The following is a 21,796-nucleotide window of genomic DNA, read 5'->3' as shown; positions in this document are numbered from 1 at the left end:
GCACGTGCGAGTGTAATTGAAACTCCGGCCGCGAAGTTCGCGATTGCCCCGCGGGGAAGCGATAATTAGACTGTCTAATGACGCAATTGTTTCCCCCGGCGGCCGGTTCTTCTCGATTTTTCGACGCGGCGGGGATAAAAATCGGAGTTCGAAGTGTTACGGGACGCTGATACCGAGCTCCGGGTTACGGCCGAGCTGGGAATAGAATGATAGCTGCTGCGAGACGAGTTTCGCGCAGTTCCTTTTCGCACGGTGTGTCTCCTCTCTTGTTCTATTCCGACGGATTCTTTTGATGGAGGTTCTTCGATAAGGTTCGGAGATGTCGGAGAGTTACCTTGTTGCGAGTAGACTGCGGATTTGAAAGTTTCGCCGGCGAGAAAGGGTGGATCCAGGCAGAGTAGAGTTTTAGCGAGTGGGAATCGATGAGTTCCGGCGAATTCGGAAGTTCCGCGAGTCGGAAATGACGCGTTTCGGCGAATTAGAATTTTCTGAAAGAATCGATGGATCTCGAAGACCGAGGATTTTATCCTCTCGCGTTCGGAAGCATCGGGAAGTTTCAATGCTCCCATCGCGGCACTGTCAACGACAGAATCGAACAATGTCCAGGACAGAGGCTCGATTAACCGAGTCGCGATTATCCGCGGCGATTGTCCGCGGATAATTAAAGGAAACTCCGCTCGCAAGATTCTTTTGTTCGCCGTTTATTCGTTACTTCGTCACTTCCCGATACAATGGCGGCTAAGCTTTACCTTGTCGGTGAAAGATTGTTACAATGGAAACACTTTCGGCCGCAAATTTCTCGAGATTAAAGTTCCAAGGACGTTTATAGTGCCTCATTGTATTGTACGGAGAATGGGACACATTCTCTAACGAAAAGCCAACCGTGTATATTAAATATAATTTTAATGGTTCCTTCTCTCGGCTTATTTTAATTGCGTCTGCGAGCGTTTCAATTGTGCCTGGAAGAAAATAAAGATCGAGCCTTTCCGTGGCGGAAATAGTTTCAATTATTCGTGTCCCCGTTTTGCTGGGATTCAATCGAATTAATTGATACGTCTCCGGGAAGAAAAGTACGATCGCAAACGAGAATTTATCGCGGTTCGATCGATCGATACAAAACCCGGCGAGCGAGATTCCGCCGGCATCGCGAATTTCTGTTCCCTCGGTTGCACTCGACGACGTCCGTCGCAGGCCGCCGCTCTCATCCGAATCTAGACTTCATTGTAGCCTCCTTCGAGGTCGCCGGCAACAGCGACGAACAACGCGGAGTCAGTAACTCGGCCCGAAACGACGACATCGCGCGACCGGAAGGGAACGAGCGCTGAAAATTACGGGCACCCGATAGCGTGATCCTCGCAGCTCGTTTCGCCCGCTCGTAAACACTGGATCCGCGAATTCTCTGTCTCCTTGCCAAACACCGCCGTCGGGCGAACGACATTTTTTTCGTCGGGATAGAAACGATTTCATCGGTATATGGACAGCCCTTTACGCACCAGTGTTTCTAGAACAAACTAATAATCATAAAGCCGAAGAAGGCATAAACTTTAATGAGCGTCTGACCTGATGAAACTCTTAACGAAGAGACGGAGGGACTCCCACGTAATTTTCCGTCCGTCGTATCGTCGAATGATCGTGTAAACGTGTAAACACTGGATATTGTACATTATAATTCGAACTCTGTAGGCTTCAATATTGTGCTAGTTACAATATTAAATATTTCAATGTAATCGTTATGAATATTGTAGTAATAGATTATTTTCGGTTTCTTCAGACATTCATTATAGTGTTCAAGTGAAACTATTTTCAAAATCATTACGAATATTCAATGCTTTGAAGGTATCAATAATTGCGAAACAGAAAAACTGAAACCAGTCATTTTGACTGGTACGGTACTTCTAGTGTTAAATAAACTACCCTAATATTATTACATTTCCCATAGAAATCTTGTGCTTATAAGGAAAGGAAGGATCTAAGGGAAGTTATCGTTAATTTTTTACAAAACCATCTACAGTGGAAAAGATTACCCCAAAAACTCAAAATCTCACATTTCCCATAGAAACGCCGTCAATCTCAATCTTCATTGCATCCCGTAAACAAACTACCCCAAGATTATTAGATTTTCCACAATTCTTGTGCTCACAAGGAAAATAAAAGATCCAAGAGACATTATCGTTAATTTTCTATATTAATATTACTACCATAATCGGTCAAAGTCCCTAATAAATTACAGAACTATCTAAAGTGTAAAAAATTACCCCAAAAACTCAAATTTCACACTTTCCATAGAAACGCCGTCAATCTCAAACCTCGTTACAACCCCTAACGCAGACTACTCAGTATCGACAGCTGTTACAAGCATCTTCCTCGAAAAAAACCGTACACTCGAGGAAACATCATCGCGAGCATTATCTCGCGAGCGAGTCGACGAAGAGCGTAAAGCGTGTAGCGCCGTTAAAGCTGCGGGAGTAACGAGGCTAACGAGAAAATACCTTCAATCTGATTAAAGAAAAGTGCGGCTTTTATAGCGGCGGGAGTCGTTTCCGAACAGGTGCCCACAGGACGCGCTATATTTTTATCATTCCCGGCACGTCGCGTGATAATGCCAATTAACTCCGTGTAAACGGTAACACAGGACAACGGACTCACGCTCGCTCACGCGCTCCCGCGCGCGCTGTGTAACCGGATGCCGGCAGCGAGCGTCGCGGTAACGGCCGCCCCTAAAAACGTCGTAAAGGTTATTTTGCGAGCTCTATCTTTTCCCACGTTCGCCACTTAGCGTCCGTTCCGCGCGCGCGTACGTACAGGGCCCGCGTAAAATCCGCGACGCCCGTCCGCGAGTAACTTACCCAGAGAGCTCCCTCCCTCACTCCCCCTCCCCCTTCCCCCCGACGCCATTTAAATGCTAATGCCGGTCCCTGTTCGAGCGTGCACGGCCGCCCACGCCCTCGGCCGAAGGCATCGGCTTCTGATCGCGAGAATTTGTCCTGTTCCAAAAGGAATTTCCGCGTCCCCGGAGACGCACAGCTCCCGATCGCGGCACGAAGGTCACTTTAACCGCTCGTGGAATTGGCAGCGAGTCGGCTTTCAATTCGACCGGATAAAGTTTCGAGGGCATTTTAATTTATATTGAAATGAGGCATGCCGCTGGAGCGCCATTTTAGATTGCGCGTTTTCTTGGGCGGGACTGCGATTGGAAATAACGATTAAGTGGTTAGAACGAGGTTAGACGTCTGATTCCGGTCTGGGATTAATGGAATATTTCATTCGATCTCGATGAAGTTACGTCTAAATCCGGCGGAGTCTAGATCCGAATCTCGTTCAATTTAGTTTGTATGGAACGCCGATCCGGTCAAATCTAATCTGGCCTGATTAAGTCAACTCTGACGAGAGGTGAGATCAGACCTGCTTGATCGGTGTCCTTATGATCCACGAGTCTTTTAACCATTTGCGAACGAACGTCGAGATGAAATCTTCAATCTTTCGAAGACGCGAACGAATGATTTAATTACTAACACCAAGAAATCACGTAGTTTCTCGTTTCCCTATCAGTTAAGTAATATATAATTTAGCTTCATCTACCAAATATCTCCTATATCTCAAAGAACCTTCGTGCAGAAAGGGTTGAAACAGTCACTTAACGTGTAACAAGCACAATTCCAACCGAATCACACGGAAGTGTAACAGGAAATCCGGTAACAGACCGAACGATAAAGTATCCTATCAAAGTTCGATCGACCGGGGAGGAACGTGGCTCGGTGCCGTTGCCAGTCACAAAACTTTTTACTCCACCCTATAATTCGTACAGTTCGAGCAGCGGTGTTCGTCGTTTCGACGACACCGTCATTCCCATTATACCGGCGGTATCGCCGAAGAAATGATTACAAAGTTCGGCTCTCGGGCGTGCTCGTATTCCTCGAAACGAAATTTCATTCCCCGGCCCCGGCGTCGGATTACCATTTATATGGGAGGGCGGGGGAGGAGGAGGAGGATCCGTCCCGCGCGTCGCCGTCGGACGTCAACATCGAAATCCGGGGAAGCGATCCGATACGAAATGGAGAGAAGTGTCGCGAGCAGAGTCGTCGGGAGCAAAAAGAGGTGAAAGGCGGCGCAGGGAGCGTGTCCCGAAAGGGGTGGGCGCGGAGGATGGCCGGGCTCTCCTCGCCGGTTTTTATCATCGTTCTAAAGTGCACATTTCTGTAAGACGAATCCTCGTCTAACCGGGGAAAAACTCGCAGCTACCCCTGTTTCCAGCGCCGCGCCGCGCCGCGCCGCGCCGCGGATGTCAACTCTGCCCCGGGGGACGCGGGGGATGAAGGAACGCCGGCGATCGAGACTTACGTACGACGAGCCGCTCGGATATTAAGTATCCGTCGAATGGTACTTTATCGATGTCTAATGTCATTCCGGTGCCTCCGGTGTACCGATCCCGGGCCGATCGATACGCCAGCTGAAATATCGTGACGTTTATGATGTCAAGCCGTTCGGTTTTCCAATCTGTTCTCCTCCTCGGACTGTGATGTCCTTGAATTTCATCTGATTCGATGGTATATTGGATGAGAACAGTCGGGAGCTTGCTTGGGAATGAATGATGTGCGTTGGAGAGGATTGATTCGATTTGAGCCCTAATAATGACGAGTGAATCTCGCGATGAAGATTTATACACTAATTTAACAGTTTGCTATCCACAGATCAAAGCAAACTATATCGTGACGTTTATGATGTCAAGCCGTTCGGTTTTCCAATCTGTTCTCCTCCTCGGACTTTGATGTCCATGAATTCCATTTGATTCGATGATATATTGAACGATGGTCGGGAGCTTGCTTGGGAATGAATGATGTGCGTTGGAGAGGATTGATTCGGTTTGAGCCCTAATAATGACGAGTGGAACTCGCGATGAAGATTTCTAGATTAATTTAACCCTTTGCACTCGAAACTTTTCCACTGGAAATATTCAACATTTCCCGACAAGATATAGACGACATTGTTTGGAACCGATTTAACAATAATTCACAGATAAGTTAAGCAACAAAGCTGTTTTATTTAAATATTTCACACAGCAATACAAAGTTTCATTTAAAATACTAAATATTCAACTTCATAGGGTTGCTGTATCAAATCAAGTGGTGACTGAGAGTCACCTCTCGAGTGCAAAGGGTTAACAGTTTGTTACCCACGGATCGAAGCAAACTATTTTGCTATTATCAATGTATCTTCAACTGAAATTTCCACTTGTAGAATGGAAATACGCCAAGAGTAATGATAACCGTTTCGTTGGTTTATTAGGTGAATCTATTTATGTTTGAGAATTATGGGTTTAGTTTGAAAATGAGAAAGTTGATCGGTTGGAATAGAGCGAGGAGATAAAGAACTCGAAACGGAGTCCACTGTAAGGAAGATTCCCGACAATTGAACCCCGTAGACAAAAAAATCCATCGTCTACTTATCATTCAGCGTATCGCGGATCCCCGAAGTATCCAGCAACCCCCACATTTCAATTCCTATTTCCCGAGAATTTCTCCCGCAGGCCTGATAACACTGGGTTGCGTCTGATATCTCGGAGTTTCCATCAGGATTGTTTCTCCGCGAAATTTCCACCGGAACTTTCCGCGGCGTTACGCCGTGTGTATGCGCGGTGCATCATCCGCTGAGGGCGGTGCTCGCCAGCGAAATAGCAGGAAATGGAGGGGAGGTGGTTAAGTATTCCGAAACGACGAAAGGGTTTGAACAAAGGCGGAGGGGGGGGAGAGGAAGATGTCGGAGCTAGGCTTGGCATTTCATAGAATCGCTAATCTGGGATAGAGATCGTTAAAAACCTGAAGCTTTCTGTTTGAAGCTTGCACTATTTTCCAATTATCTTTGAACTGTCTTGGAACTATCTTTCAACTATCTTTGAATTATTCCTGAAGTGTCTTGGAAGTATCTCTGAACTAGCTTTGAATTACATTTGAACTATCTCTGAACTGTTTCTGAATGATTGCTGAACTATCTCTGAAGTACCTCACAACTATCTCAGAACTATCTCCGAACTTTCTCTGAACTATCTTCAAACTATCTCTGAATGATTGCTGAACTATCTTTGAATAATTGCTGAACTATCTTCGAACTATCTCTGAATGATTGCTGAACTATCTTCGAACTATCTCTGAATGATTGCTGAACTATCTTCGAACTGTCTCTGAATTATTCCTGAACTATCTTTGAACTATCTTCGAATTATCCCTGAATTATTGCTGAACTATCTTGGAACTACCTTCGAATTATCCCTGAATTATTGTTGAACCATCCTGGAACTATCTCCGAAAAATCTTTCAATCACAATAAAAAAAGTAATCCAACCACAGCCACAGAGTACAAGGAAGAAAATTCAAGTAGAAAGATCCGAATCATTACGTAGCATCCCCTCGGATGTCCTTGGACGCTTTAAAAACCGAGAACCTATGGCATCCCTACTCAGAGCAGCGTCCGTAAAGCTATTTTAGGGAACGACGCGTCGCGACGCGTCGCTCGATGCTCCCGTAGGAAGGTCGCGGGCCTGAGTGTAGCCGGTTGCGGTTAAACGCGGCCAAGTTTCGTCGCGAGAGGGAACAGGCTGGAAAGAGAAGGGAACACAGAGAGAAAGAAAGAGATACGTTTCCGCATTTTTCCCTTCTGCGGCTGCCGCTACTGCTGCTTCTTCTTTCCTTTTCTTTTACCGGCGGGTTCACACCGATGTGGAAATCCTCGTTAAGCACGAACCAGGCCGTAGGACGCGTCGCGCCGGCATCGGGTCCGGTGCCAACTGCCGCGTTGGATTTCGCGCCAGACCCGAACCGAATTGCCGGTGCACGCCCGGACGATTCCTTCTCTTTTTTAAACTTTAAAAAGATCCTGGAATTGGCTGCGGTTTATGGAAATCCCGTTCCTCCGAGAGGGTGGGACTGCTGAAAGAACGGAGGGATGTTCGCTGATTCGGGGAGAATTTCATCGAGCGTACGCCTGAATAATTGGATTGCCTGTAGTTTAGTACATCGCCATTTCTCTATGCAAACGTCTAATTCTCTTCGTCTCGGATTGCACAACTGAATTTCCCTGAAACGTTGGAAACGCTGAAAATTTAGGAACCAGGTTATCCAGAGAAAATCATGCGTCGTTGGGAGCAGCCGGAAGATGTTCATTATATTAAAGTAATATTCCACCGACAAGGATTTATTAACCTCGTCACCTCGAGTAAAATATTCACCGATCGTTGCAGAAAGTAGATTAGCGCGTAAAACATCCTCACTCCCGAAAACTACCCCTCAAAGGCGCAGTCTCCCGAATTCGGACGGCCGTAAAGATCCCCGCGACAACGAGGATTCGCGAAATTAGAGATCGCGTGCGACGCGATTCGCCGAAAACGCGAATCACCCGTTTTACGGTGTCGAGAACGGGCAGTGCGCAAAGCAGAAGCAGAAGCAGAAGAAGAATAAGAAGAGATAAAACTATTCAAGCTCAAGGAAAATTGCGATCGCCAGGGAAGACAGAGAAGCGACACCCAGGCGAGAGAGTGGGGAATCAAGAGAACCACAGAAAATTCATCGAATTTCCCCGGAGGATCGTCCGAAGCAGTTTAGCAAATGGGCTTCATCTCAATTTTCAGTTCGGAACGGGTCTCCCCTCCCCGGGAGCGTATCCCGCTCGCGAGTATTCGAAACGGAAGGATCTACCTGGATCCTTATCTGCCGATTAGTCGGAAACCGGCGGATTCCGGCGAGCAATCTCCGGAAAACCTCGTCCCTCCTCGAAATAGAAAATCTCCTGGAGAAACGACAACAGAGGCTAGCCCGAGATAGCTCGCGGAAGCCACCAGCTAGATGGGTCTAAGTGGCCCGCTACTCACTTGGAATATCCCGAACGCTGTTCCGAGGTGTTCATTTGTCTGCGCGGCCGTCGTCACGATCATTACTCTCTCCAGCCGCCTCTCTGTTCCCCTGAATCCCTCTTCTTCTCCTTCTTCTTCTTCTTCGTCTTCTTCAGTTCCAGCACTCTAAGTCCCTCAGTCCTATCTCCTCCCCGTGAACACTGTGTGCGAGCCGCGCGCCACGATCACAGCGACGGCTCGCATGGATCTACGCGCATCTTGCCCCGTCCGCACAGAAAGCACAGGTACACTCAAGCACCAGTATATACTCGCGCGCGCGAACCCGCAATCAAACACCCGCAGGAACGGTCCAGTGATCAGTCAATTCTAGCCAGCGTTTAGCACCCATCATACGATCCCAGACAAACGGCGATCGAGCGGGACTCTTCGAGCGATCTTTCTAAACTTCACCGACGAGTCTTATCCATCGGAATCATTCGAGTTCCATTAGTTCGTACGGGATCGCTCGAGGACCTTGGACTCACTGGGTCAACCGCAATCAGCTGCTAGCAGGTGCTACCAGCTCCAAGCTAGCAGTGCTGCGTCCCTCAGGTGTTTCGTTCCCCTTTGACCTACGGGTCGCGTCGCGATGTTCACGGTGTCTCGATGATTAGTCTCAGGTGTCCCCGAAGTTTTTCTTCCCAGTCACGTACCGCCACCGAGCGCACCGTGCCTGCGAACCGCGCAGCGGACACGCAACCAACGCGACTACGCGTCCTCGACTGGAGGCGCCTGCGGTCCAGGCTGCCACGCAGTGTACTGAGCCGTGCCGGCTGCCCGGGAGAACCCGTGGGCGAACGAAGCTCCCCGAAAATCTGCGAAGATCCTCGATTCGATACGCTCCCTCTCCGTCCCGCTCGCTGGTCGCTCGCTTCCCTACCCGACGTCCTCTTCGGGGACGCGCGCGCCAGAGAGCTGGAGCAGACGATAGATTCCGGAGAATTGTGGCACGACCCTGATATACCGTTTGATTCCGGTGCCTTTATGCAGGGGACACCTTGTATAACGCGGCCGGCAGTTCGAAAAATACGCTGGGGACATGGACCGCCGGGCTCCGGCCGACGCGCGCTGCCCGCCGCCGGTTTTTGACGAAACGATGCGTGAAATTGAACCGATCGCCCGCTGGAGATTGTATCTATCGCGGTCACTCGTCGCGCGCACTTTTCACAGATTTTAATCGTTTTCCGATTTTACTGTCGCGACCGGTCTTCCAGGGGTTGAAGGGATCGCGGATCGGCGGATTTATTGGAGAACTGCTTTCTGTCGGGGTTGTGGATTCTACGGAGTTCTCGGAGGATGTTTGTTCACGGGGAATTTATTTTGTAGAACGGTACGGACTGTTTGATGGATGATCTTTCAATGAAGGCTCTTCTTTCTTGTTTGCCTTGTTTAGGCTAATTTACAGAACTCGATAATCGATCGACTTTCAAAGCTTTGTCGGCCCGGCCGTAAACGGAATAATCTACTTCGTGGCCCAGTTCGGTGGTACAGGGAACAGAGACGAAAGGTGACCATTCAGGTCAAAGTACCATTACCCTTTGTCGGGGCGTACGCGCGTCTGACTATGAATGGAGGAATCTACTTGGTCTACCTGGCAGCGCGGAGCTAGAGGGAATTGTGCGACGCGTTTGATGGATGATTTCTGAATGAAAATCTGTTACCAGACGCTGTCAGTTACACGCTTACCGCTGATTTTAATTAGTCGGTGATTAGGAAGCTTTCGGATACTCCCTGTGGTCTGATCGTAGATCGATCAAGCTACTTCGAGCCTGGATTTAGAGACACTTCGTGACTTCGATACTTCTGTACACTTTATATCAAATTAACTATTCACCTCGTAGCTACGAGATTTTCCGGCAGTATCTCTGTACTGTAACGCGTGTATAGAATTGTGTGTAACGCTTGTTACTACGATATTAGAAATGTTGCTAGACAATGTTAGAGAACAAGCGTGAAGTGAAAGAAATGATGGCAGTCCTGCGATACGTTAACACTAAAACTAGTGAGCAGTTAGATTGACTTCGAGGAATTTATCTATAGAAACACTAAGAGCGTACCTATGGAGACTTTAATTGATTCATGATTGAGTTTTCCTAGTGCTGAATCAATTTCTTTAATCATTTCCGAGGGAAACAGTTGCTTATGAAGCGATGATACGATGATTATTTCAACACATTTCTATATTGTACACTATGCTACTTAACGCAGTTTTGTTCAGCTAGATGAACATACAAATGAAGCTTCTAACAATCTCAAACTTGCCAAGAAACTTCAACCTACCAACACCTCGTGTCCCAGCAATACTAACAAACTATTAATACCTTATTCGCATAACTCAATCAGACTCCATGAAACTGTTCAACATTGTACCCTTTATTTATCTTGCAGGACAGATTAAAAATTGCTTGGTGTACAAAGGGTTAACATGTTGAGTGTCGCACGATTTTCCGAGACGAATATAGAAAATGAAAATAATATCATCTTATGTAATTGAATTACGTTGTTATTATTGCAGGATTGAATTGTTGAATATCAGTGCATTAAGTGGTATTGCTGGTAATATAGAAAACTTTTTAAAGAATTATCCTGTAATCGAATGAATTATAGTAATTCGATTTGGTTGAGGTCACCGGTGACCCCCATATCATCCAACACGTTAATAATAATAAAACGAACCAATTAACCCCTTGACGTACTATTTATTTTCGTTACTAAGCTCGTGTAACATTTTACTATCGACAATTTAGAAGAAAAGTAGCAAAACTAGCATTTTTTTTACGTAACTAAATTATATTGTTATTATAGTAATTCGATTTGGCTAAAGTACCAGTGACCCCCATATCATCCAACGCGTTAATAATAAAACGAACCAACTACACCAATACAAATGAAACTCCAATAATCTCAAACTTCCCAAGAAAAACCTACCCATCCTCAAACCCATATCCCAGCAATCCTAACAAACTATTAATACCTCATTCTCATAACTCGATCACCGTACTCCATGAAACCGTTCAAAGCACAAAGGGTTAACACGTTGAATGCCGCACAATTTTCCGAGACAAATATAGAAAATGAAAATCCAACGCGATAATAATAAAACGAACAAACTACACCGATACAAATGAAACTCCAATAATCTCAAACTTCCCAAGAAAAACCTACCCATCCTCAAACCCATATCCCAGCAATCCTAACAAACTATTAATACCTCATCCCATAACTCGATCACCGTACTCCATGAAACCGTTCAACATTGTACCCTTTATCTGTCCCGCAGGACAGAACGAACGAATCTACTTCGTTTCATGGTTCAAGGGAAACAGGCCAACGGGATGGGCAATCCATTCCCGTTAACTCCGGCCCGGCTCCCATTCATTCCGGATCCCGTTGTAGCTTTTAATCGGTAGCAACTTTCGCCGTGACGAGGCTGGCCGGGTCGCGCGCGTTAGTTACCGCGTTCACGGGCCTGGTATCTCCTCTTTTTCCGGGACACTCCGTGTCACTGAAAGCCGAACGATCCACCCGGTAAACATCGTTCCCCCTGCTGCGCGAACAGTCGTCTGATACTCGCAAATACGCCGGCCTCGTCTCCCGCAGACGCCTAAGACGATCAAACACCAGCCGGCGCTTGGATTCTTGATCTTCCTCCTGTAATCCCGTCAGCCAACATAACCGTGCATCCACGACGCTCAGCCCCGCTATCTGATCGTCGACGATAAACTGCGGACACGGAGACTTAATAAGAGACGAGCCTGACAAACTATCCGCGTTTTCTTCGACTTTGGACGTCTACCAGCTAGCTAAAGGATTCTCCGAGAGAATATCAGGGAATTCGGAGATAGAAAGATGGAAGATTGGGACCGGTTAGCTAGAGTTACTTTTCTTTCTAGGTGATTCGTACCTGGTTTACATAACAGTTTCCTTAACGGCTACTACATTGTTTCTTTCGTTGAAGTTTTGATTTTTGATAATTGCTGAAATTGGGGTATATGGATATCGTGTATGTAGACTTCATTGGAATCTTGAGGAGGGAGTCTAGGGCGTTCGATAAATCATCCCGTCATCTCGAAGCGACACTGCTTGGGGGATCTGGAAGATTCAACGCTCTCGACGCTTGACATATCCAGAAATTCAAGTATTTAGATGACGTATGGGGTGTCCGTGTGAAAACAAATGTATTAGTATCTTCTTTATTTCTAATGATATGTTCTAGAAGTAAGTTCATAATATAGGGACACTTAAATCTCATAATCTCATATTGTCATCTCTATTAAGTAAAAGACAATACACGCACTCCAATAAAACCACAATAATTCCAAAAATATTTTCTTAACCCTCAAATTAAAAAATTATTCAATCCACATTCACTATTTCCTCTTCTCAAAAATACCAACCAAAATTGCCAGATGTTCTCATGAAACACCCCATACATCAAACGCAAACTCCGTCTAAGGAAAGATCCCGTATCGCATCAGGGAACGCAACGCGCGCCGGTTCGTTAAAACATTACGGTTGAATTATTAGACATCGTTGGCTGCCGGGTTTGTCGGCGAATCGGCTTGCGAGGGTGCCGGCGGGGGATGGCGGGACGCTGCAGCACGTATCGTTGTCGAAACGCCGATATTTATGTCGCGCGGATACCGCCGATGCCGGAAGGTTTTCTGTAATGCAAATGTTTGGGCACCGCTAAAAGGCTCGATTTTTGCCGCGCGCCACCTGCGTCGTCGCGCGAGAGCTGAATTTCTATCGCGGCGCACGTGAACACCGGCGATCGCGGATTAACAAGAGGATCGACGGTTCCGCGGAATCGAGAATCCGCAACGGCTCTCCTTACTCGTCGTAAATAAAATAATATTGCCCGTGAACGTTCCGGCGAGAAGTCGCGCGTCGCGAGACGCTGCAGCCGAATTTGCATTCCAAAATGTCGGCCGCCGCTGTCGCTACACGCCCGACACCGAGCCGATATTGAATTTATCGTCGAGAGAGCTCGTCCGTCGTATCTCGCCGAGCAGGATATTAATTTTTCCGGCGGACTCGAGTACATTCGCGCTTCGACGAACCGACCGCTCCCTGATCTTTAATGAGGATTCCTGAAGGAATTTTTAGATAGATGCAACAGCGTTGCTCTGCAGTCGAGAGGATGGGTTTGCATTATTGAGAACGCGCGTGGAATTATGTTGACGCTGAAGTGGTTTCGTTGTTTGGACTACTGTCTGTGATAGGAACAGAATGACGTATTGGAGGTTTGCGACTTCGATATTTACGAGATCTGCGTCTTCTGTAGCTTTCCCGTTAGTTTTTCTTGCTTTTTAACCCTTTGCAGTCGAAAGGCGACTCCTAGTTGCCAGATGATTTAATACAGAAAATTATAAACTTTGGTATTTACCATTAACCTTTGCGTACTGCGTCGATACGTGAAATATTGAAAGAAAATTGCTTTGGTACGAAATTTATGTATGATTTCTTGTTAAATTCATTTTAAAGAATCTTGTCTACATCTAATTAGAAAGTATAGAATACTTCAAGTGAAAAACTTTTGTTCAAGTGCAAAGGGTTAGTATTCTGGTATCACGTTGACTGCCACGAGAATTTCGAGCGTTTCGTTATAGTAAGATTTATTCCTTTATAATATAGGAAAACAGTATTGGAAATAATTGTTAATGTTTTGGTAGTACAGTGCTCGCATTATGCTATTATCGAGCTTCTTGTAGTACTGAATATTTTGATTCAATAGGAATTTTCTTATTGCAATTATTTTCAAGCAATTTAGAAGGTCCTGTCATCGTGACCACCGTGACATTCAACGTGGTGTGAGTCGCTCAGAAGCTAATGATGTTAACACATTGACTGCCACAAAAATTTCAGCGTTTTATGTATCATTCAATCTTTTTGTAATAAAGATGGGGAAGAATTATTAGTTATTGAGAATCACAATTCTTCCATTACACTATTATCTAGTTATCTACGCTATTGAACACTTTCATTCGAGTTATCTTACAAGTTATAATTATTTTCTTATAATTTCGAAGCTCCGGTCATCGATGATCGTGGCAATTAACGTGTTGAGTGCAGAAAAGAGGAATTGAGGAAATGAACGACTTCTGAAATGATTGCGCAATATGTTCGGAAGCTGTAAGAAGCGATTTCTGAGCTGCAAAACACGAAGGAACGAGTCAGTTCTTTAACCAGTTAACTGTGTTTGACAAGTATACACGTCATCTTAAAACTCCTAATGGTGCTAACTTTTTCAACGATGGATTATTTATTTTTTGAGGCAAACATATAATTCTCCTTCGTTTCGCTTTAGTTTTTCGTTAGGATATATTTTAAGTGCATTTCGCCTGCATTTAACGAGTATACACTTCGTTATTTGATTTTATTGCGCGCATAATGAGAGATGTTTCAAACTAAATTCCACACTTAACTGGTTAATAACTAAAAAGATTTAGTTATTATTTATTCTATTACAATTTACAAAAATCAGAAAATATCTAGAAACCGACATTAACTTCTAAGCTCATACCTAACTGCACTCCCACACTCGCAAACAATATCATTCTCACCAATCGCCTTCCTTCCAGCTCACACAACCTCCAGGAAAACTCCTAAAAACGGGTCCAATAAAAGAATCAAAGAGTAATCAACGCGAGAAGCTTCCAATAACCACGAGGATGTCGAATGATCGTCGCGATTTCGGCTCCCAGGGAGCTAATTATGATCGCCAGGCAATAGAGTTGTCGACGCGGTCCTTATCGCTCAGCTCCCTGGAACTCGAGCAGACTTAATTACCCGACAAACTTCACCCTGAAAGAACAGAGGGAAAAGAAACGGGGGAAAAGGAAGAGCGTAGGAACAAGAAGAAGAAGAAGAAGAAGAAGAAGGATTTCTATAAGTCGCTTTGACATTGGAGAACAATGGAGACAGGGTTCGGTCTCCATCCTTCCGTGGGAACGAAACAGGCGAGGGGTTGCCCCTCGGTTCAGCCGAAACTCGGCAACGACCGACTAGAAAAGACTGGCCCGCGAAGTATATCCCGAGGGAATCCAATCAGAGCGAGGAGGAGCTCGGAAGGCGTCTAACCCCGGCGCCTCGACCTTTCTCTCTCTCCGGTACAAATCTCGAGCACCTCTCCTGGTCCGCCGACGAGCGGGCTCGAGTGAGATTTACAGCGTGCTCTCCCGAGGAAAAGGAATCCTCCGACTTCCCGCTCGCTCCCGCCGCTCGGGAGAGGACGCCGACGGGTCGCGGCGGCGGGAGGATTGTCAAACTGTGATCAAGAAATTTTTATTACGGTCGACATCGATCCGATGGATCCTGTGTTTCGTGACCGAGACACCGGAATGCTCGGCGCGTGACTCGAATAATATGAATAGATCCCTGCAACGCTAACGTACGGCCAACCCTCTCGTGTGCTTCGACCACTTTTTCTCTACTACCCCTGTCCACTCACCGAGATGAGAGACCTAACCCTCGCGCACTCTTCGATTGCTCTCGGAATTTTTATCGGCGATCGGACGCGGACGCCTCGGATGATTTTCTTCGATTTCTCCGTCCCCCTTTTTCATCCCTTTCGGAATCCGCGGCGAGGATCGCGCGTCGATGATTGCTTCTCGCGGCGAAAGGGGTGAGATTCCGAGAGATTCGAGGGAGATCGTGTGTGATGTTGATTCGCGGATGGGGATGATTGATTCGATTCGATTATGTGGTTAAAGGCTCGGTTCTTATCGATCGTTGTTTGTCGGGGAGCTTGTTTCCGGGGGAGCAGATGATGACAAATAGAGCATTTGCAGATGTAGCGTGAAAGTTTGATTCGGAAGCTTTCAGCGAAATTGGAAGTAAGGGAAGTTGCGCTGCGGCCTGTATCCTTATGACAGTCTGCCGATCGAGTGTGTCGAATATGATTGTCGTATGGGAGTGTTCGAGAATTCTGTTCGAATGAATAAGAGGATGCACGAGTTACTCGGAAGTTGATACTAGGTTTGCGGGACCTGTCAATTTGATACTGGGGTTTTTAACCACTTCTCCTGCAACAACGAGTCAGTGGTGAAGATTTTCAACATGATTCAACGAATATATATATATATATATATATATATATATATATATATATATATATATATATTACTTAGTTCATTCGACTTCAAAGTAAATATTATTCCTCTATAATCAACTGTTATACATAAAAGGAAATATAGGCATAACACATGCTTAGAATTTTTCTCTTTTTCTAAGAAATTATTAATGACAAAGTAGCCATCTCGATCAGAGTTGAGAAATATATATATTACTCAGTTCATTCGACTTCAAAGTAAATATTATTCCTCTGTAATCAATTATTATACTTAAAAGGAAATATAGGCATAACATATGCTTAGAATTTTTCTCTTTTTCTAAGAAATTATTAATCACAAAGTTGCCGTATCGATCAGAATTGAGAAAAAAATCATAGGCCAAGGGGTTAACACGTTGAATGCTATGGGGGTTACCGGTGATGCCCAAACAAATCGAATTACTATAGTTCACTCAATGAAACGATAATTATTTGAAGACATTTCAATATTATAAATAATCCTATCTAATGTGATGACATTCAATTAGATGGACGTGGAATAATAATAATGCGATTCAATCAGTATTCTATTTTTTTTATTTTTTTTAGTTTACTGTATGAAATCGCGAAAAACAAATTCCTATTCCTTCGAACTTCCCGAGATATTCAAAATCTTTCTATCGATAAATAGCCTCAAAAGTAACAAGCTGCAGGGAATAAAGAATACTAACGATGAACAGTACACAGAGAACCCTATAAAAAGATGACACTGAGACGCACGGTGCGGCCAAACTGCTGTTTTCTGGACAAAACTCAATAACGTAGAAAGTATAAGTGACAAAAAAAGTTGTAAGATATAAAGCTAACCATATGGTGGTTATATTTCTTTTGCATCATGGGGATATTATGAAGTACTTTCAATAACAATACATATTCCCCACACCAACTCAAACTTACTTTCGAAAGAAAATCATTCTGCATAGCAAGAACTACTTAGCAACACATCACCAACCTTCAATGTTCCTTGCATATCATAGAAGTATTATAAAGTTCTTTCAACAACAATAAATATTCTCCACGTCAACTTAAACGTTACACAAATCAAAACCGAATTTATCCGCACAAAGTTACTTTCGAAAGAAAATCATTCTGGATAGCAAGAACTACTTAGCCACACATCACCAACCTTCAATGTTCTTGCATATCATAGAAATATTATAAAGTTCTTCCAACAACAATAAATATTCTCCACGTCAACTCAAACGTTACACAAATCAAAACCGAATTTATCCGCACAAAGTTACTTTCGAAAGAAAATCATTCTGCATAGCAAGAACTACTTAGCAAACATTGACAACCTTCAATCTCCCTTGCACATCATATAAATATAAAGTTCTTCCAACAACAATAAATATTATCCGCACAAAGTTACTTTCGAAAGAAGATCATTCTGCATAGCAACTACTTAGCGTCACATTGACAACCTTCAATCTCTTTATACGACCAGTGGAATATAGTCCAAAGGCGACCGCACAGCGAGGTGCTCCGAAATCGCAGAAATCGTGTTCTTGCCTCTCTATGAGCGCGCGCCGGGTCCCGCGGCGGCGAGTCTCTATAACCGATCTAATTCCGGGGGTGCAGCTATCGAGGGAAACGCGAGGCGTGTTTTTCCAGCGGGAGGCAATATCATTGGATCGATCGACGCGGGTGTCTCGGAGGCAGGGAACGGCTCGGTCGTGATCCATATTTCCAGATTGTGTTCCGTGCAGCGACATTCCGCCCGCCCACGGTCTGCTGGAACTTTCTCCTCCCTCTCCGGCTCCTGTATCTTCCTCTCTCTCTTTCTCCGTTAGCCGAACCCGATCGATCCCATCGGAAAGAGACCGGTCCCCGCTGACGAGAGGAACGGGGTAGCACAGGCGAGATCGAGGTAACGTCGAAGAAGAACGAAAAAGATCAATACCCATGTCCCATTTACTGACCCTAACGCTGCGGGGCGACCCCATAAAGGCAGCTGCCGTCTCCTACGCTCCTCAACTTTCTCTCCCTTCTTCTCTTACGCTCTCTTTCAATGTCTACCTCTGTGTCTATCTTTCCATCAGGAATGAAAAGATAGAGAGAGAGGGAGGGGGAGGGAATGAGGGAATGAGGGAAGACGAGGAAGTTGCTGGGAATGGTACGAACTTGGGCTACCGAGGACCTGGAGTAGGGATTTCAGTTATAGAGTGAAGAGAGTTCATGGTGAAGAGATGATGATGATGATGCGTAAATATCTCTAGTGGGTTTGTTATTGTATATTTATTGTTCGGCGAGATCGCGAGGGATTGTGAACAATTTTCAACCGGGTTTGAGAAATCTATGTGTTATTCAGTGTTCTTTAACATATCGCGTACCTGATTTTCAGAAAACTCAATTGTGATGGCAATTTTCAGTGAGGTCAATTTATATCACTATACGTAGAAACACTCAGATATCGTATTGTTATGTAATATATTTTAAATAGATAATCATATTGTTATGTAATGTATTTTAAACGGATAATGGTATTGTCATGTAACGTATTTTAAACAGATAATCATATTGTTATGGAATATATTTTAAATAGATAATCATATTCTTATGTAATATACTTTAAATAGATAATCAATTCGAATCAAATTTTATATTTTTTTTCAATGCTGTGATAATTAGCGAAATTGCATAGCTAAGTGTCTTTATAAAAACGAGATTTCTCGTTACCGGTACGCAGTGTGTTAAGAAGGAATGTTACTTTAGTATTGTCGATTGAAAAGTTTTGGAGTGAATGTAGATAGCATCGACATTTGTTGATCTATAATTATTAAAAAGATAACGGACGCTTCTTTAAGGCATTATTAAAGAAACCGATTTACGAGTATACTGAACGAGTCAAAATGATACACTCAAGATTTCTTCTTTTCCTGATGATTAAACAAACGGCAGATGCTTCTCTGGGAGTTATTAAAGAAATTGATTTGGCAACATGCAAATTGAATACTGAATTAATTCAAGTCTCGATAGATGCATTCTTGGAGTTTCTATAGTCAAAAGATACTTTTTGAAATTTTCACTTACAATTGTTTTCTCGGTTCAACAATGTTTCCCCAATAGAATATTAGACATTTCCTGTAGTTAATTTTATAATCGTTATTAGTACAGTCGCAAGATCAATTCAGAATATACGACTACTGTTGGAAGACAATTTTAACTGAAAAATTCAAATATCTTTTGACACCTCGTAAACAGTGTTGACACTAGGTTTACGGGCATTTATTGTACACTTCAGTCCATTATTCCTAAAAGAATTGATGCTCGTTTATTTAGATTGTGGAAACTGGTGATTTGATAGTAGGTAATTGGGGTACATGTCAGTGTGATCAATCAAAATCGGCGTAAACATTTACAAAATAATATTTCTAAAATCCAATATGCGTCAATTTGACGCGTTCCGTAAACCTAGTGTTAACTGCTCGTTAGTTCTACTGGTAAAATTGACAAAAATCAGGAAACTTAACAAAATTAACTTAACAGCGTTCGTTTCTCAATTGGCGGAGGTATGTTCCCAGACAGGTCGATTGCTGGTATAAGAAAGTCCTTACAGGAACGGTACAACGGTACTGCGGCAACGCTGAGGTTCAATCGCGTGTACCCGTTACGGTTCGAAGTCATTAACGGCGACGAGCGGACACGCTGCAGCGTAACCCGCACCTGCTGTAAAGTAATTAACCGGTTATTTTGTGTAAACGAATCCGGCGACGCGTAGAGCGAACACCGCGCAACGTCGGCTCTTTAACAGCCCGAGAGCTTTCCCCGGGATGAAGATGTATACCGGATGGCCCCGTCGCGGTCTAATAGCCCAGGCTTCCCGTACGGTTCCGTGTAACAAATTACCGTGCAACGATTAGGCAATATAATGAACGTGAAAGCGTGGTAACGGCGAGTTCGGTGATAATGGAATACTTATTTTTGTCCTCGACGTGGCTTGGATAAGCAAAAAGTCTCTCGTAATTGAAAATAATTGAGTAAGATTTTATATTGCGATGTGGAATTAGTACTGGTGTTGTGTAGATTTAAATGGTAATTAGTGGGGAGTATTAATTTGCAACGTTTCAACTTTGTAATAAACCATCTAGATTGGAAATGTAGTTCCTTTTCTTCTGAAAGTGGAATTACTAATGATAATGGTAAATAGTTCTACTTTACTCGGTTGTCAAAATGGCAATAATTCAAGAGATGGGAGAGCAATATAAATATCATCCCCAAAGAGCTTACTGTTAATTCTGTTTTAAACTGTCACCCTTAAACGCCTCCAATGCTCTATATTCGTCATAATTCGCTGAATTCCCTTTCTTCTAAAACTGGGATTATTAAAGATGAAGGTAAAGACCGCTTGGTGGTAATAAAGTAACAACTCAAGAGATCGAAAAGCAATATAAATATCATCCTCAAAGAGCTTACTGTTAATTCTGTTTCAGACTGACACCGTTAAACATCTCAAATGCTCTATATTCATCATAATTCGTTGAATTCCCTTTCTTCTAAAAGTGGGATTATTAAAGATAAAGGGAAATACTGCTTGGTGCTAATAAAGTAACAACTCAAAAGATCGAAAAGCAATATAAATATCATCCCCAAAGAGCTTACTGTTAATTCTGTTTCAGACTGACGCCCCTAAACGCCTCGATTGCTCCGTATTCATCGGAATTGGGTGAGCATTCGCCCCGAAGCGATGAAGCTTCTCACCCGGAAACGGGATCCGGAAAAGTACAGTTCGCGGACAAGTTATGATCCAGGGGCCACGTTTCACACGGCAAGTTACGAGCTGGACGCAAGCCCTCCGAACGAAAATTTCCGCGTTTCCTTTCCGCCGGGCGGAAACGTTCGCGCCCTTACGCTAGCGCAGCCCGTCCACGTCCAGTTGATCCGTGTAACAAACGAGGTTTTACGGAGGTAACACCTCAGCTGAGCACTCTATGCGAGACGCAATTGAGCACTCGCGTTCAATTACATTTTGTAACCGAGTTTATTACCGAAGCGACACTCCGGAACGTTCTATATATTTCCTTTTATTTTAATATGAAGATGTAACTACTCACTCGCAACGACGTTTCAACCCTTTGCAATCAAAAGTCTTTTACTAGAAATTTTCAATATTTTCTTATTAGACATGGACGACAGTCTTTGAATCTAATTGCGTTCTCTATATTTCCTTTTATTGTAATATAAAGATGTAACTACTCTCTCGCAACGACGTTTCAACCCTTTACAATGAGAAGTCTTTTACTAGAAATATTCAATATTTTCTGATTAGACATGGACGACAGTCTTTCAATCTAAATGCGTTCTCTATATTTCCCTTTATTTTAATATAAAGATGTAACTACTCTCTCCCAACGACGTTTCAACCCTTTACAATGAGAAGTCTATTACTAGAAATTTTCAATATTTTTTTATTAGACATGGACGACAGTCTTTGAATCTAACTACTGATAAAAAACACATAAAGCTAGAAACTGTTACATTTCAATATTTCACATACCAATGCATTCTACAAATTGACGATTCATTCGACTAGCTCGCTACAGTCCTTTACCAAAAGTTCTCCAGTAGAAATATTCAGCATTCTTCAATATCATATGAACGACATTCTCCGAATGTAGCTACTAGGAATACATAAACTAAGGAACAAAGCTATTACATTCCAATATTCCGCATACTAATGCATCGTACAAAATTGAATATTATTAGTTTCTTTAATTCATTAAAATATTGAATATTATAACTGTTGCAATATTGGAGCCTACAGAGTTCAAAGGGTTAATAAAAAAAAAGATGCTTATTCTCAA

At 43.8% G+C, this 21,796-nt stretch overlaps 1 protein-coding gene and 1 long non-coding RNA gene across 2 annotated transcripts in view; one reads left to right on the top strand and one right to left on the bottom strand.

Annotated features, from left to right (window-relative positions):
* The window catches only part of LOC116427029 (uncharacterized), a 138,860-nt gene extending 130,201 nt beyond the window's left edge, over window positions 1-8,659 (bottom strand). Inside the window, exon 1 of the mRNA XM_031976874.2 lies at window positions 7,859-8,659. The gene's annotated coding sequence lies outside the window, so the exon portion shown is untranslated. The remainder of the gene's footprint in view (window positions 1-7,858) is intronic.
* LOC143175274 (uncharacterized) overlaps window positions 1-21,521 on the top strand; it is a 152,916-nt gene extending 131,395 nt beyond the window's left edge. The window contains exon 3 of the long non-coding RNA XR_013000032.1: window positions 20,612-21,521. This is a non-coding gene — a long non-coding RNA (uncharacterized LOC143175274). The remainder of the gene's footprint in view (window positions 1-20,611) is intronic.
* The last annotated feature ends 275 nt before the right edge of the window (window positions 21,522-21,796 follow it).

The sequence above is a fragment of the Nomia melanderi genome, chromosome 14 (genome assembly GCF_051020985.1).
Source record: "Nomia melanderi isolate GNS246 chromosome 14, iyNomMela1, whole genome shotgun sequence".
NCBI lineage: Eukaryota > Metazoa > Arthropoda > Insecta > Hymenoptera > Halictidae > Nomia > Nomia melanderi.
The sequence above is the reverse complement of the archived record's forward strand: the minus strand, read 5'-3'. Positions and strand labels throughout refer to the sequence as shown.